At 45.9% G+C, this 16,827-nt stretch overlaps 1 pseudogene; it reads right to left on the reverse strand.

Moving 5' to 3' along the window:
- Positions 1–11,524: 11,524 nt before the first annotated feature.
- On the reverse strand, positions 11,525–11,744 carry LOC144500120 (U2 spliceosomal RNA; annotated as a pseudogene).
- Positions 11,745–16,827: the final 5,083 nt, after the last annotated feature.

Raw genomic sequence — 16,827 nt, forward strand, 5'->3', positions numbered from 1 at the left:
CTGCAAAACCCCAGGAGAACACTAAAAATAACAGAACAACATTAGTTCACATTTAAACAAACATTCTAGCAATTAGGAGCAATAATGCTGTGCAGTAACAGAGGATGCCAGTTAAAGTCCAAGCGGTACCAGGTAAAACAGATCCTGCACAAAAAACACTTCTTAAAGGCACAGTGTCATTGCAAAACTCACAAAACACGTCCTTGCTTATTTCAAAGAAAAATGTAATAGATTTTCAGTTGAAAATAAAGATAACTGGGCAGGAATTAGTTCAGCCACAGAGAGATATTTAAATCCATGATAGAGTAATTATATTCAATGAGTTTGCTGCAATTGTTATATTAAGTGATTGAATGGTGACAATAGGCTATCTAAGTTAATGGCCTCATCTGGTGACTGAGCATCTATTCTTCCCACTGACCGAGGTTTTAAATCATTTCCTTGGCCCATAGGCATGTTACACCATTGACCAGAACAGTTTAAATGTTAATTTGAAGCAGATGTTTAGCTCAGCTATAAATTGCATTGTCTGTCCAAAAAAACTAAAAAACTCAATGTTTAAATATATCATTAAGGCAAGATTATTTCTATTCATCCAAAGTCAGTGTGTTAAAAATCTAAAATAAACACAGACAATCTACACATTCTTTAAGATAGTAATGAAGTTCACTGTCAAAGCTGATATATGAAGGAAGGACCACTGCTGGAGTGATAGCATCTATAAGTATCTCACCTAGCTTAATTAGAAAGGTTCATAAATGGCTGGAGTCCCCGAGAGGATGGTATTCAATATGAAACTGCATTCGGGAGAGGCATTCTGGGAACCTCAGTGCCTGAAAAATATCAAGTAAAATTGTATGAAGCATGAAGGAAGAAAACATAAGTGACATCAATCTCATGAATAGTGTCAAAATTATTAGGATTGAAAGGAATCTAGTGGTTTTAATGGATTCAATGCTCAACAATGTGCGACTATCAATAAAGGAAAACAAAATAGAGTCTGGCCTGATTTTCTGCTCAGTAAGAAGTCTCACAACACCAGGTTAAAGTCCAACAGGTTTATTTGGTAGCAAATACCATAAGCTTTCGGAGCGCTGCCCCTTCGTCAGATGGAGTGAAAATCTGTTCTCCAACAGTGCACAGAGACACAACATCAAGTTACAGAATACTAATTAGAATGCAAATCTCTACAGCCAGCTGATTTTCTGCTTCCAAATCAGGAGCGCAGAGTTGGGACAATTCACCCAGAAGTTAAGTCCAGATTTTTCATCTGGGGGTGGGGTTTGGGGGGGGGGGGCGGGGGTGCAGGGGAAGGTAGCAGCTTTTAAAGATTCTCTCATGGCTTGTGGCCATCACTATCCAGGCCAGCATTTATTGCCCATCCCTAATTGCTCTTAAGAAAATCAGAGTGTACTGCCACTCTACCAGAAAGATGTGGAAGCTTTGGAGAGGGTACAGAAAAGGTTTACCAGAATGTTGCCTGGTCTGGAGGGTATTAACTATGAGGAGAGGTTGGATAAACTCGGTTTGTTCTCACTGGAACGACGGAGGTTGAAGGGAGACCTGATAGAGGTTTACAAGATTATGGGTGGCATGGACAGAGTGGATAGTCAGATGCTCTTTCCTAGTGTCACTTTCCTGGCGTCACCTTTTACACAGAGGGTGGTGAATGTCTGGAATGCGCTGCCTGGGGAGGTGGTGGGAGCAGGTACGATAGCTGCACTTAAGGGACAAACAACTAGGCGAATACATGAATAGGATGGGAATGGAAGGACACAAAATCCATAAGTGCATATGGTTTTAGTTTACGCAGGCATCATGATCGGTGCAGGCTTGGAGGGCCAAAGGGCCTGTTCCTGTGCAGTACTGTTCTTTGTTCTTGAACCACAGCAGTACATCTGATGTAGATATGTTAACCAAATATTCTCCCTTCTGGAACATTCCAGGACAAGAGGTCATAGTTGTAGAGTAAGAGGGGGGAGTTTCAAGACAGAGAGTTGTAAATCTATGGAACTCACTGCCCCAGAGTGCAGTGGATGCAGAATCAATCAATGGATTCCAGAAAAAGATAGATAAATATTTGATCAAAAGCAGGATAAAGGGCTGTGGGGAAAAGGCAGGGAAGTGGAGTTAGGATGAGATGGCGATCAGCCATGATCATATAGTGGGGCGGAGTGAGCTTGAAGGGCTGAATTGCCCACTCTTGCTCCTAATTCCTATGTTCCTATGTGCCCTCAGTGTTGTAGGGAAAGAGTTTTAGGATACTGACGCAGCACCAAGTCAGGATGGTGTGTGCAATGAAGTGGAATTTGCAGGTGATGTTCCCATGCATCTGCTACCCTTGTCCTTTTAAATGGTTGAAGTCACAGCTTTGCAATGTACTGTTGAAGGAGTCTTGGTGAGTCGCTGCAGTACATCTTGTCGATAGTATGCACAGCTGCTACTGCGTATTGGTGGTGGAGAGAGTGATTGTTGATGGTGGTGGATGGAATTCAAATTAAACAGGTTGCTGTGTGGTGGACAACCCTGGAATGAGGGCAGAGGTTGCCTGGTCGGTTGAGTGGAAAGCCTGCACCAGTACACCAGCAATGTCTCACAGGTTTTTAAAAACCATAAAACACGGCATGGTGGCACAGTGGTTAGAACTGCTGCCTCAGAGCGCAAAGACCTGAGTCACTGCCTGTGCGGAGTCTGTACGTTCTCCCCGTGCCTGCTAGGGTTTCCTCCGGTGCTCTGGTTTCCCCCCACAGTCCAAAGATGTGCAGGTTAGGGAGATTGACTACGCTCAATTGCCCCTCAGCATCAAGGAGATTAGTAGGTTAAATATGTAGGTTATGGGGATAAGGCCTTGATTAGATAGAACATAGAACAGTACAGCACAGTACAGGCCCTTCGGCCCACGATGTTGTGCCGAGCTTTGTCCGAAACCAAGATCAAGCTATCCCACTCCCTATCATTCTGGTGCGCTCCATGTGCCTATCCAATAACCGCTTGAAAGTTCCTAAAGTGTCCGACTCCACTATCACAGCAGGCAGTCCATTCCACACCCTAACCACTCTGAGTAAAGAACCTACCGCGGACATCCCTCCTATATCTCCCACCATGAACCTTATAGTTATGCCCCCTAGTAACAGCTACATTCACCCGAGGAAATAGTCTCTGAACATCCACTCTATCTATCCACCTCATCATCTTAAGTCACCTCCTCTGCTCGAAATAGAAAAGCCCTAGCTCCCTCAACCTTTCCTCATAAGACCTACCCTCCAAACCAGGCAGCATCCTGGTAAATCTCCTTTGCACTCTTTCCAATGCTTCCACGTCCTTCTTATAGTGAGGTGACCAGAACTGCATACAATATTCCAAACGTGGTCTCACCAAGGTCCTGTACAGTTGCAGCATAACCCCACGGCTCTTAAACTGAAACCCCCTGTTAATAAATGCTAACACACTATAGACCTGCTTCACGGCTCTATCCACTTGAGTGGCAACCTTCAGAGATCTATGGATATGAACCCCAAGATCTCTCTGTTCCTCCACATTCCTCAGAACCCTGCCGTTGACCCTGTAATTCGCATTCAAATTTGTCCTACCAAAATGAATCACCTCGCACTTATCAGAGTTAAATTCCATCTGCCATTTTTCAGCCCAGCTCTGCATCCGGTCAATGTCTCTTTGCAGCCTACAACAGCCATCCACCTCATCCACTACTCCACCAATCTTGGTGTCATCAGCAAATTTACTGATCCACCCTTCAGCCCCCTCCTCCAAGTCATTGCTAAAAATCACAAATAGCAGAGGACCCAGCACTGATCCCTGTGGTACACCGCTGGTAACTGGTCTCCAGTCTGAAAATTTTCCATCCACCACCACCCTCTGTCTTCTATGAGATACGACGTGGAGATGCCGGCGTTGGACTGGGGTGAACACAGTAAGAGTTTGAACAACACCAGGTTAAAATCCAACAGGTTTATTTGGTAGCAAATGCCATTAGCTTTCGGAGCGCTGCTCCTTCGTCAGATGGAGTGGAAATTTGCTCTCAAACAGGGCACAGAGAAACAAAATCAAGTTACAGAATACTGATTAGAATGCGAATCTCTACAGCCAACCAGGTCTTAAAGATACAGACAATGTGAGTGGAGGGAGCATTAAGCACAGGTTAAAGAGATGTGTATTGTCTCCAGACAGGACAGCCAGTGAGATTCTGCAAGTCCAGGAGGCAAGCTGTGGGGGTTACCGATAGTGTGACATAAACCCAAGATCCCGGTTTAGGCCGTCCTCATGTGTGCAGAACTTGGCTATCAGTTTCTGCTCAGCGACTCTGCGCTGTCGTGTGTCGTGAAGGCCGCCTTGGAGAACGCTTACCTGAAGATCAGAGGCTGAATGCCCGTGACTGCTGAAGTGCTCCCCCACAGGAAGAGAACAGTCTTGCCTGGTGATTGTCGAGCGGTGTTGGGGAAACCATGCAGACGCTACGACAATGGATGAATGAATTCATTCATTTTACTCCACCTGCTCCAGCCCCTCTCTTCAACAATATAAAAACAAAAAATTTCTCCATCCCTTCAGCTATGAGGAAGAGTTAAATGGCTTTGAAACATTAACTCAGTTTCTTTCATAACAGATGTTGTCAGACTTGCTAAACTTTTCCAGTAGTTGCTGTTTGTATTTCAGATTTCCAGAATCTGCAGCATTTTGCTTTTATTGGAATTCATAGTCTCATTTCAAAGAGTCTACAACTACTTGTAGTTGCCAATCAAACTGAAATGGCAAGCACTCCACTTGGATCATGTACGGTTGTGAGGTCAGTCATGCAGCACCAATCCAGTAATGATATCTCAGGATTATGTCACTGACAAAGTGAAATAGTGGAATAGGTCCTCAGAGGCAGAAGTCCCTTCACCAGAATTCCTTTACTTACAAGATCCAACACAACTATACCAAATGCTCTCGATATGCAGTCTACATCAGGAGTGCATAGGAACTGACACACCTGTTTAAGTACAGAGCAGGGGACTCCCTGATTAGGGGCTTAATTGATGGTCCAATCAGGGATTTCTTTTCACACCAATCAAGTGAACGAACTCAAATTAACTCAGGACAACTTAAAAGGGCAGCTCCCAAAAGGAGGGGTTCATGACAATCTCCATCTCGTCCGGGACCTAATCCATCATTCCCAGAGGGCTGGTCTGTCGAGCGCCTTCTTGTCATTAGATCAGGAGAAGGCGTTTGATAGGGTGGAGCATAAGTATTTACTCAGAACTCTGCAGGCATTCGGGTTCGGGACGCATTTCATCGCCTGGATCCAATTGCTGTACTCTGCCGCAGAGTGTCTAATTAAGGTTAACGGGTCCCTGACGGCGCCCCTTCGCTTTGGGAGAGGAGTACGGCAGGGCTGCCCCTTGTCTGGCCAACTGTATTCTATATGCATGGAGCCATTCCTGCGCCTCTTGTGGAGGAGGTTGTTGGGTTTGGCTCTGCGCGGCCTGGACGTAGGGGTAGTCCTGTCGGCTTACGCCGGCGACGTGCTCCTCATGTTCATGGACCCGGCTGACCTGCGGAGGATGCGAGAATGCCAGGCGGCGTACTCCACCGAGTCCTCTGCCAGGATCAACTGGGCCAAGTGCTCCGGACTCATTGTCGGTCCATGGGAGACGGACCCCCTTCCGGAGGAGCACAAGCCTTTCATCTGGAGCAGGACCAACCTCCTCTACTTGGGGGCCCATCTCTGCCCAGCCGAGGAATCCTGGCCGGCGAACTGGCAGGAGCTGGAGGCCAAAGTCTCCGCCCGCCTGAATCGCTGGACAGGACTGCTCCGAGTGCTGTCCTACAGGGCACGAGTTCTCATCATAAACCAGCTGCTTGCCTCCATGCTGTGCTACCGGCTGGTCCCTTTGACCCCTCCCCCTGGCTTTGTCACCAATCTCCAGAAAACCCTTGTGCGGTTCTTCTGGGACAACCGACTGCACTGGATCTCTGCCTCGGTTCTGCATCTTGCGCTTGGGGAAGGCGGTCAAGGTCTCGTGTGCCTCCACACACACATGGCGACCTTCCACCTCCAGAGGTACCTTTACGTCGAGCCTTCTCCACGATGGTGTGCACTGGTGACGTATTTCTTCTGCCAGTTGCACGGCCTGAATTACGACGTGCACCTCCTGCATGTAAATCTGGGGCGCGTTTCGACCTCCTTGCAGGAGTTGCCTGTCTTTTACCAGGACCTCCTCACTGTCTGGAACACGGTTGCCTCACGACGCAGCTCTCCCCCGTCAGGAGTAGCAGCTCTCGTGCGAGAGCCGCTGCTCAGAAATCTGCTCCTCCAGCCGTATAACTTCAGGTGGCTGGCGGAGAGGAGGGCTGTGGACGCAGGGGTGACCAGGATCGGGGACATGCTGGACGGCGGAGGAGCGGGTTGGATGAGCACCCACGTGCTGGCTGAGCGCGCGGGGGTGCCCATCTGGCACGTGGCCAAAGCCATCCAAGACCTTAGGATGGTCATGCTCGGCCCCTCCTTGTGAACCTGCTCCTGGGCCTGGCGAAATGTGCCATTAACAGGTTCGGGCAACGGGCGATCGATGGGGTTGTCCATCCTGGCTGTCTGCTCCTCTACTGCGGCTACGTTCGCGGCCAGGTGTCCATGGAGGGGGAGCATGCGGTGTCCATGGGCACAGTTTACACCTTCCGCACCCATTGGGCACCGCAGGGGCTGGGGTGCATTATAAACCCCGATAATCACATTATGATTTGATGTTTTAAGTTTCCTTTGTACTTCTGTTCTGTTTGGGCTGTTCCCCCTCCTTTTGGGGAGCTGCCCCTTTTACTTTGTCCCTGAGTTCATTTGAGTTGGTTTATTTGGTTTGCCCTAAAAGACAAAAAAGGAGGGGAGTCGTCCTAAACAAAAGACAAAGTGGAAAGGAAACTTAAAACACCAAATTAAAATGCAATTAAAGGGATCAATAATTCACACCAGTCCCTGCGGTGCCTAGTGGGCACGGAAGGCATAAACTGTGCTCTCGGACACCACATACTCCCTCGAGTGGGACACCTAGCTGTGAATGTAGCCGCGGTAGAGGGGCAGACAGTCAGGTTGGACGATTCCCTCGGTTTCCCACTGCCTCGACCTGTAGATAGCATGCCTTGCCAGGCCCAGGTTCACAGGAGGTCCCCCCACACCCCCCCCCCCTCCCCCCCGCACCAGATGCCCGTAAATCAGGAGCATGGGGCTGAAGTGCAAACAAAACATTAACAAAAGGTTTCTGAGGAAACTGAAAAGGGTGTGCAGCCTCTAACATAAAACGTAGACAGAGTCAAAGAGGTTTACAGCATGGAAACAGGCCCTTTGGCCCAACTTGTCCGTGCCGCCCTTTTTTTTTAAACCCCTAAGCTCGTCCCAATTGCCCGCATTTGGCCCATATCCCTCTATACACATTGAATCCATGTAACTGTCTAAACACTTCTTAAAAGACAAAATTGTACCAGCCTCTACTGCTACCTCTGGCAGCTTGTTCCAGACACTCACCACCCTCTGTGTGAAAACATTGCCCCTCTGGACACTTTTGTATTTCTCCCCACTCACCTTAAACCTATGCCCTCTAGTTTTAGACAATCCTAACTTTGGAAAAAGATATTGACTATCTAGCCCCTCATTATTTTCTTGACCTCTATAAGGTCACCCCTCAGCCTCCTACGCTCCAGAGAAAAAAGTCCCAGTCTATCAAGCCTCTCCTTATAACTCAAACCATCAAGTCCCAGTAGCATCCTAATAAATCTCTTCTGCACTCTTTCTAGTTTAATGATACCCTTTCTATAATAGGGTGACCAGAACTGTACACAGTATTCCAAGTGTGGCCTTGCCAATGTCTTGTACAACTTCAACAAGACATCCCAACTCCTGTATTCAATGTTCTGACTAATGAAACCAAGCATGCTGAATGCCTTCTTCACCACTCTGCCCACCTGTGACTCCACTTTCAAGGAGCTATGAACCTGTACCGCTAGATCTCTTTTTTCTGTAACTCTCCCCAACGCCCTACCATTAACTGAATAAGTCCTGCCCTGGTTCAATCTACCAAAATGCATCACCTCACATTTATCTAAATTAAACTCCATCTGCCATTCGTCAGCCCACTGGCCCAATTGATCAAGATCCCATTGCAATCCGAGATAACCTTCTTCACTGTCCACTATGCCACCAATCTTGGTGTCATCTGCAAACTTACTAACCATGCCTCCTATAGTCTCATCCAAATCATTAATATAAATGACAAATAACAGTGCACCCAGCACTGATCCCTGAGGCACACCACTGGTCACAGGTCTCCAGTTTGAAAAATAACCCGCTACAACCACCCTCTGGCTTCTGTAATCAGGCTAATTTTGTATCCATTTAGCTACCCCATGCTGGATCCCGTGAGATTTAACCTTATGCAACAACCTACCATGCAGTACCTTGTCAAAGGCCTTGCTAAGTCCATGTAGACAACATCAACTGCACTGCCCTCATCTACCTTCTTGGTTACCCCTTCAAAAACCTCAATCAAATTTGTGAGACATGATTTTCCACTCACAAAGCCATGCTGACTGTCCCTAATCAGTCCTTGTATCTCTAAATGCCTGTAGATCCTGTCTCTCAAAATACCTTACAACAACCTACCCACCACAGATGTGAGGCTCACCGGCCTATAGTTCCCAGACTTTTCCCTGCAGCGCTTTTTAAACGAAGGCACAACATTTTCCACCCTCCAACCTGCAGGCATCTCACCCGTGACTATCGATGATTCAAATATTTCTGCTTGGGGACCCGCAATTTCCTCCCAGTCTCCCACAATGTCCTGGGATACACTTCATCAGGTCCCAGGGATTAATCTACCTTGATGTGCTTTAAGACTTCCAGCATCTCCTCTGAAATATGTACATTCCTCAACACATCACTATTTATTTCCCCAAGTTCCCCAACATCCATGCTTTTCTCAACAGTAAATACTGATGAGAAATATTCATTTAGGATCTCACCCATCTCTTGTGGATCCGCACAGAGATGACGTTGTTGATCCTTAAGAGGCCATACTCTCTCCCAAGTTATTCTTTTGCCCTTTACGTATTTGTAGAAGCTCTTTGTATTCTCCTTTGCCTTATCTGCTAAATTAATCTCGTGTCCCCATTTTGCCCTCTGAACTCTACTCCGACACCCCCTATACTCTTCAAGGGATTCACTTGATCCCAACTATCTATGCATGTCATGTGCCTCCTTCTTCTTCTTGACCAGGGCCTCAATATCCTGAGTCATCCAGGGTTCACTACTTCTACCAGCCTTGCCCTTCACTCTAAGAGGAATGTGTTTACCCTGAACCCTGGTTAACACATTTTTGAAAGCCTCCCACTTACCAGACATCTCTGTCTTCCCACAGACTCCCCCAATTAACTTTTGAAAGTTCCTGCCTGATCCCATCAAAATTGGCCTTGCTCAAATTTAGAATTTTAACTTTTGGACCAGACAATCATTCTCCATAGCTATCTTAAAACTAATAGAATTATGATCACTGGTCCCAAAGTGATCCCTCACTAACACTTCTGTCACCTGCCCTTCCTTATTTCCCAAGAGGAGGTCAAGTTTTAACCCCTCTCTAGTCAGGCCCTCTACATACTGAATGAGAAATTTCTCCTAAATACACTCAACAAATTTCTCTCCATCCAACCCTCTACTATTATGGTTGCCCCTGGTCAATATTGGGAAAGTTAAATTCCCCTACTATTACCACCCTATTTTTCTTGGAGCTATCTCCTTACATATTTGCTCCTTAATTTCCTGCTGATTATTTGGGGGCTATAGTACAACCCGATCAAAGTGATTTCCCCCTTCTTATTTCTCAGTTCTACCCATATAGATTCAGTGGCCGAACCCTCAGATATATATCCTCTCAATACTGCCGTGATGTATTCCTTAATCAAAAGTGCAACTCCCCCTTCTCTCTGACCTCTGTTCTATATTTCCTATAGCATCGGTACCCTAGAACATTGAGCTGACAGTCCTGTTCCTCCCTTCGCCATATTTCAGTAATTGCTATAATATCCCAGTCCCACGTGCCCATCCATGCCCTGAGTTCACCTGCCTTGCCCGTCAGGCCTCTTGCATTGAAATACATTCAGTTTAATCTGGACTTCCTTTGGTCTCTGCTCTGCTTTTGCCTGATCTGTCTGGTACTAGGATTACTGACACTGCCTTTACTATTTAAGGTGCTCTCTAACTTCTGTGCTGTCCTCAAACTTCTCTGTTTCCCTACTGCTTTGGGTCCCATCCCATGCCAAACTAGTTTAAACCCCTCTGAGTGGTGCCAGCAAATCTCCCCGCCAGGATATTTCTCCCTCTCCAGTTTAGGTGTAACCCATCCCTCTTGAACAGGTCACCTCTTCCCCAGATGAGATCCCAATGATCCAAAAATCTAAATTCCTGCCCCCTGCACCAGCTCTCAAGCCATGCATTCATCTGCTTAAACTTCCTATTCCTACTCTCACTAGCACGTGGCACCGAGTAGTCCAGAAATTACTACCTTCGAGATCCTGCACTTTAGCCTACTGCCTAACTCTCTATATTCACACTTCAGGACCTAATCCCTTTTCCTACCTATGTCGTTGATACCAATATGTACAATGATCTCTGGCTGGTCACCCTCCCCCTTAAGAATGTCCTGCAATTGCTCAGAGACGTCCTTGGCCCTGGCACCAGGGAGGCAACACACCATTCTGCAGTTTCGATCACGGCCACAGAAGCGCCTGTCTGTGCCTCTAACTAGTGAGTCCCCTATTACCACTGCTTGTTTGCTCTTTGCCCAACCCTGCTCTACAGCAGAAGCAGGTGTGGTGCCACAGGCCTAGGTGCTGCTGGTATCTTGCCCTAACAAGCTATCCCCCTCATCAGTATCCAAAATGGTATACCTGTTTGAAAGGGGAATATGAGTGGCTTTTGCTACCAAATTAGCCTGTTGGACTTTAACCTGGTGTTGTTAGACTTCTTACTGAAAGGGGAATAGCCACAGGAGACTCCTGCATTACCTGCCTACCTTTCCTGGTGGTCACCTATCTACCTGACTGAACCTGTGGTGTGACAGCCTCCCTGTAACCTCCCTGTGTCTATCACACTCTCTGCCTTCTGTATGCTCTGCCGTCCATCCACCTGCCGCTCCAACCGAACAATGCGGTCTGTGAAGAGTTGCAACTGGACACACTTCCTGCAGAGAAAGTTGTCAGGGAGACTAGATTGCTCCCTAATTTCCCACATCTGGCAGGAGGAGCATACCACTGCCCTAGCTGCCATACTGCCCTTATACAGGTAAAAGGATAAAAGAATCTCAACTCATCTTTCCCTTGCTTGTGGCCCTCCCAACGTCTTTTTTCTTGGTTTTTTAAAAAAAAAATTAAAATACTTTTCCAATTCAATCAAATCAAATCCAATTCAGAGTCTCAACAAGTTGAGACATTTCAGATCCAGGCTGACAAGACAGGACGAGCGACCAAACCACCCTGTCCTGGGCTTGATCTACATGAGCCAAGCTGATTGGAGAAGGGGGAGGTTCCTCCTCCAAGACTTGAGCTCATTTGCATCTTAGCCAAAAGGCCGAGATGCCACTTTAAAAAATTGCTTCATATGAAACATATGAAGCTTCAGTGTAACCTAATGACCTCGACCAAGTGCAGCCGACCATGGGCTGCCAACCATACTACACTTGATCTTAGCCAAAAGGCCAAGAAGCGATTCTTGGTTACAGGAGGAGGCAGGGAGGGAAGCACTGAAGTAGTGTTTGGGGTTTGCTGTCCCTTTACAACAGCTCCTCCACAGACCACCTTCTGGGAGCAGTGACTGTGCCTATGCCAATCCTACCTGCCACAACCAATCAGCTCCATCACTCTGCCACCCTCACCTGGACACTTACCTTCACATGAAGGTGGAGGGTGCCTTTCAGACATCCACCTTCTGGTAGCAGTGACTGTGCCTATGCAAATCTTACCTGCAACAGCCAATCAGCTCCACAGCTCTGCCGCCCTCACTTGGACATGGTCCGTGGACTCCACAAGATTGCAAAAAGGGCACGCTTGGGAGTCCGTGACCGGTGTAATGGTCCAATCAGGGAGTTCATATTCAAGCAGGCCAACCTCAATTGCCTGATTAAAGTCATTACAAATAGCAAACACTTTTAACACTTCACATGGTTTTTCAAATATTGAAACAAAAGGTGTTTTAAATGCCTTGACAGTTGCTTTTGAGAGTTGCCTTTGACAGTTGTTTATGATGGTTCCTTTTGATACTTGTTGGTTGCTTTTGAATTGTGAAGCTCTTGTCAAAGGTCCAATAAGTTTATTCACTTTTCATGCACATTCATATCCACTTCTAACAATCACAAAGGGCAGTATAACTCTCCCAATGGGCACCTAACCATCCCCTAAGGTGTCGTGGGACCAGATCCAAGGGATACCCTAGCTCTCCGAAAGGGTACTCCGCCTATTAAATGGACACTGCACAGTTTACACCTACTCCTACCACATCTAATCTGCACATATTGTGTTGCCCAGTCCTGGCTAACGGAACTTAGACATGACTGGAAGAAGCTACCGTTTTATGTTGCAGCTGTTTCTGCAGAATGTGCATGTGACACGAAGATGGCTGGACTTGCGGATAGCGATGAACATTGTCGGACAATACAGCAGGATATAGATAGGCTGGAAAATTGGGCGGAGAAATGGCAGATGGAATTTAATCCAGATAAATGCGAAGTGATGCATTTTGGAAGAACTAATGTCGGGGGGAGTTATACAAAAAATGGCAGAGCCATCAAGGGTATAGAAACACAGAGGGACCTAGGTGTGCAAGTCCACAAATCCTTGAAGGTGGCAGCACAGGTGGAGAAGATGGTGAAGAAGGCATATGGTATGCTTGCCCTTATAGGATGGGGTATAGAGTATAAAAGCTGGAGTCTGATGTTGCAGCTGTATAGAACGCTGGTTAGGCCACATTTGGAGTGCTGCGTCCAGTTCTGGTCGCCGCACTACCAGAAGGACGTGGAGGCTTTAGAGAGAGTGCAGAAAAGGTTTACCAGGATGTTGCCTGGTATGGAGGGTCTTAGCTATGAGGAGAGATTGGGTAAACTGGGCTTGTTCTCCCTGGAAAGACGGAGAATGAGGGGAGACCTAATAGAGGTGTACAAAATTATGAAGGGTATAGATAGGGTGAACAGTGGGAAGCTTTTTCCCAGGTTGGAGGTGATGATCACGAGGGGTCACGGGCTCAAGGTGAGAGGGGCGAGGTATAACTCAGATATCAGAGGGACGTTTTTTACACAGAGGGTGGTGGGGGCCTGGAATGCACTGCCAAGTAGGATGGTGGAGGCAGACACGCTGGCATCATTTAAGACTTACCTGGATAGTCACATGAGCAGCCTGGGAATGGAGGGATACAAACGAATGGTCTAGTTGGACCAATGAGCGGCACAGGCTTGGAGGGCCGAAGGGCCTGTTTCCTGTGCTGTACTGTTCTTTGTTCTTTGTTCTTTATGTGCAAATCCTGATCCTTCCTCTTTCCCATCCCACAAAAATTGTAGTTGCTGTGTTTGGGGGCAGGAATGTCACATTTCAGTCTACTTTACCATTTTTACAATGATGGAGGAGCTCTCCACATTGCTAACATTTAGGCCAATAAGGTAGAAGTTGTCAGATTCAAATTAGATAGTACCATGTTTTGACTATTCTGCCCAATTTCTGTGAACACAAGGAGAAAAAAGAGATGGAAGACTGATTCCCAGTGCTGAGCCTTCTGTAGGACTCTACAATTGAGAGCTCGTCCATCACCCTTAAGTAGACGTGTGCATGCCTTCTGTCTATTTCATTCAAAAACCAGAGGTGATGCTCAGAGTTGGGATCCAGAAATTAGCCTGACAGCAAGATCCTGATCAAAGAATGAAAATACAGCCCTGTGCGTCCATCCAGATATAAATTCAACATGGGAGTAAAGTTAAACTTTTGCAGCATTTAAAATAGGCAGGAACAGATCAGCCACCCATTATACAGCCTACCTAATTCCATTGAACACAATGGAAAGGAAATTGAGGAGGTGTATGATGAGCGGCCAATACTCTCCTGCTGGCTAGCCATGTGTCCCCATCAAAATTGAATTTTAGCCCAGATGTATTTTAACCTAAAAGAATATTGTCCGAAATCACATATTTAGCAACATATTTTAATAAGAAGGAAATGCATTATACATTGAAATATTTTTCTGGAAAATTCAGCATTGTGGTGTTCTTGTGTAAGCAAGCCATGAATAATAAGTATACATTCAAATAAATCTCAGTGTTATAGCCTGAAGCATTTTGGAAATATAATTGCATAACAGTAAGCATTCAAGCCAGTGTAACACATCTCCCTGGAGGAAAATGAATTGCTCATGAAGGACGTCCTTTTTTTTTAATGAGGTTTTAGAGAGTATTTGCATTTTCTTATTGATTTATTAAAATGTTCCTTGCATTTTATGGAACTAATGATTATTTGACTGGTCAATTATTTATTAAAACAATTTTCTAGTCATCAAACGTTGATAGCTGATTAATTATGCTTGTTTAAGCATAGCAAAATGTTTTGTTTTAAAATGCTGCATTAAGTAAAACCTTACTTAAATAAATTGGTTGATGAAAAACCAACAGGAGATGCAAATGAATACTTAGTATGATGCCAATTATTAGAATTATACACTGCAATTTTTTATCATTAAAATAAATAGACTGTGAGAGATTAGAGCACTGTTGTTGGCTTTGTAGGTTGCTTTTCTTTGATTTGCATATTGATTCTAGTTTCCCTCTGATAAAGGTGATGATGTTGGAGGCAAGTAGCCTTTCAGTGTTGGAGCATAGGGCCATCACAGCTAACATCCCAATCCTGACATCAGCAAATTCACACAGATGCTCTTCCAATAGGGGACACTCAATAGGAACAGAGATCATGCTCAATTCTTTCCTGAGCTAGTTCAAGGACTCTGAGGCCAATTGCACTGCATCCGTTGTTGGCTTCACATTGCCTACTGGTGCCAGAAAATGCGGTATTAAATATTATGCTCTTGATAGTTGCTTTTACATTGGTTTTATTTTGTCCTATCCCTGGCCTGCAGGCCAGATGCAGCTCACCATCTCTCTCCCCTGGCCCATGGAGCCAGTTTTCAAAATGCCTGTAAAATGGGTAAGTGAAGTTGAAGATTCAGCAAGGAGATGCTCCTCCAATCACATGCCGTTCCCCTCCCATATTTGCTGCTGAAGGATAACTAGTGCCATAGTGCTGTGCTGGTCTTGTTGTGATGAACACCACTCTCATGGAGCTGTAGGTTTGGTCTGCTCCTGCTCTTTGCCACTGTTGTCCATAACAAGACCACTGGGCTGGGTGCTCATACAAGGCCTTCACTTTCAGACACTGACCATTATATCCTTTCTCAAGTAAGGAGACCAAAACTGTACGCAGTACTCCAGGTGTGGCCTCACCAGCACCTTATACAGCTGCAACATAATCTCGCTGTTTTTAAACTCCATCCCTCTAGCAATGAAGGACAAAATTCCATTTGCCTTCTTAATTACCTGCTGCACCTGCGAACCAACTCCTTGAGATTCTTGCACAAGGACACCCAGGTTCCTCTGCACAGCAGCATGCTGCAATTTTTTACCATTTAAATAATAGTCCATTTTGCTGTTATTCCTACCAAAGTGGATGACCTCACATTTACCAACATTGTACTCCATCTGCCAGACCCTCGCCCACTCACTTAGACTATCTATATCCCTTTGCAGACTTTCAGCATCTTCTGCACACTTTGCTCTTCCACCCATCTTAGTGTCATCTGCGAATTTTGACACACTTTGGTCACCAACTCCAAATCATCTATGTAAATCGTAAACAACTGCAGTCCCAATACTGATCCCTGAGGCACACCACTGGTCACTGATCGCGAACCAGAAAAACACCCATTTACCCCCACTCTTTGCTTTCTGTTAATTAACCAATCCTCTATCCATGCTAATACATTACCCGTAACACTGTGCACTTTTATCGTATGCAGCAATCTTTGGTGCGGCACCTTGTCAAATGCTTCTGGAAATCCGGATACACCACATCCACAGGTTCCCCTTGTCCACTGCACATGTAATGTTCTCAAAGAATTCCACCAAATTAGTCAAACATGACCTGCCCTTCATGAACCCATGCTGCATCTTACCAATGGGACAATTTATATCCAGATGTCTCGCTATTTCTTCCTTGATGATAGATTCAAGCATTTTCCCTACTACAGAAGTTAAGCTAACCGGCCTATAGTTACCTGCCTTTTGTCTACCTCCTTTTTTAAACAGTGGCATCACATTTGCTGTTTTCCAATCTGCGGAACCACCCCAGAGTCCAGCGAATTTTGGTAAATTACCATGAGTGCATTTGCTATTTCTTCCACCATAGAACATAGAACATAGAACATTACAGCGCAGAACAGGCCCTTCGGCCCACGATGTTGCACCGACCAGTTAAAAAAAAACTGTGACCCTCCAACCTAAACCAATTTCTTTTCGTCCATGAACCTATCTACGGATCTCTTAAACGCCCCCAAACTAGGCGCATTTACTACTGATGCTGGCAGGGCATTCCAATCCCTCACCACCCTCTGGGTAAAGAACCTACCCCTGACATCGGTTCTATAACTACCCCCCCTCAATTTAAAGCCATGCCCCCTCGTGCTGGATTTCTCCATCAGAGGAAAAAGGCTATCACTATCCACCCTATCTAAACCTCTAATCATCTTATATGTTTCAATAAGATCCC

Source organism: Mustelus asterias, chromosome 10 (assembly GCF_964213995.1).
Source record: "Mustelus asterias chromosome 10, sMusAst1.hap1.1, whole genome shotgun sequence".
Classification (NCBI taxonomy): Eukaryota; Metazoa; Chordata; class Chondrichthyes; order Carcharhiniformes; family Triakidae; genus Mustelus; species Mustelus asterias.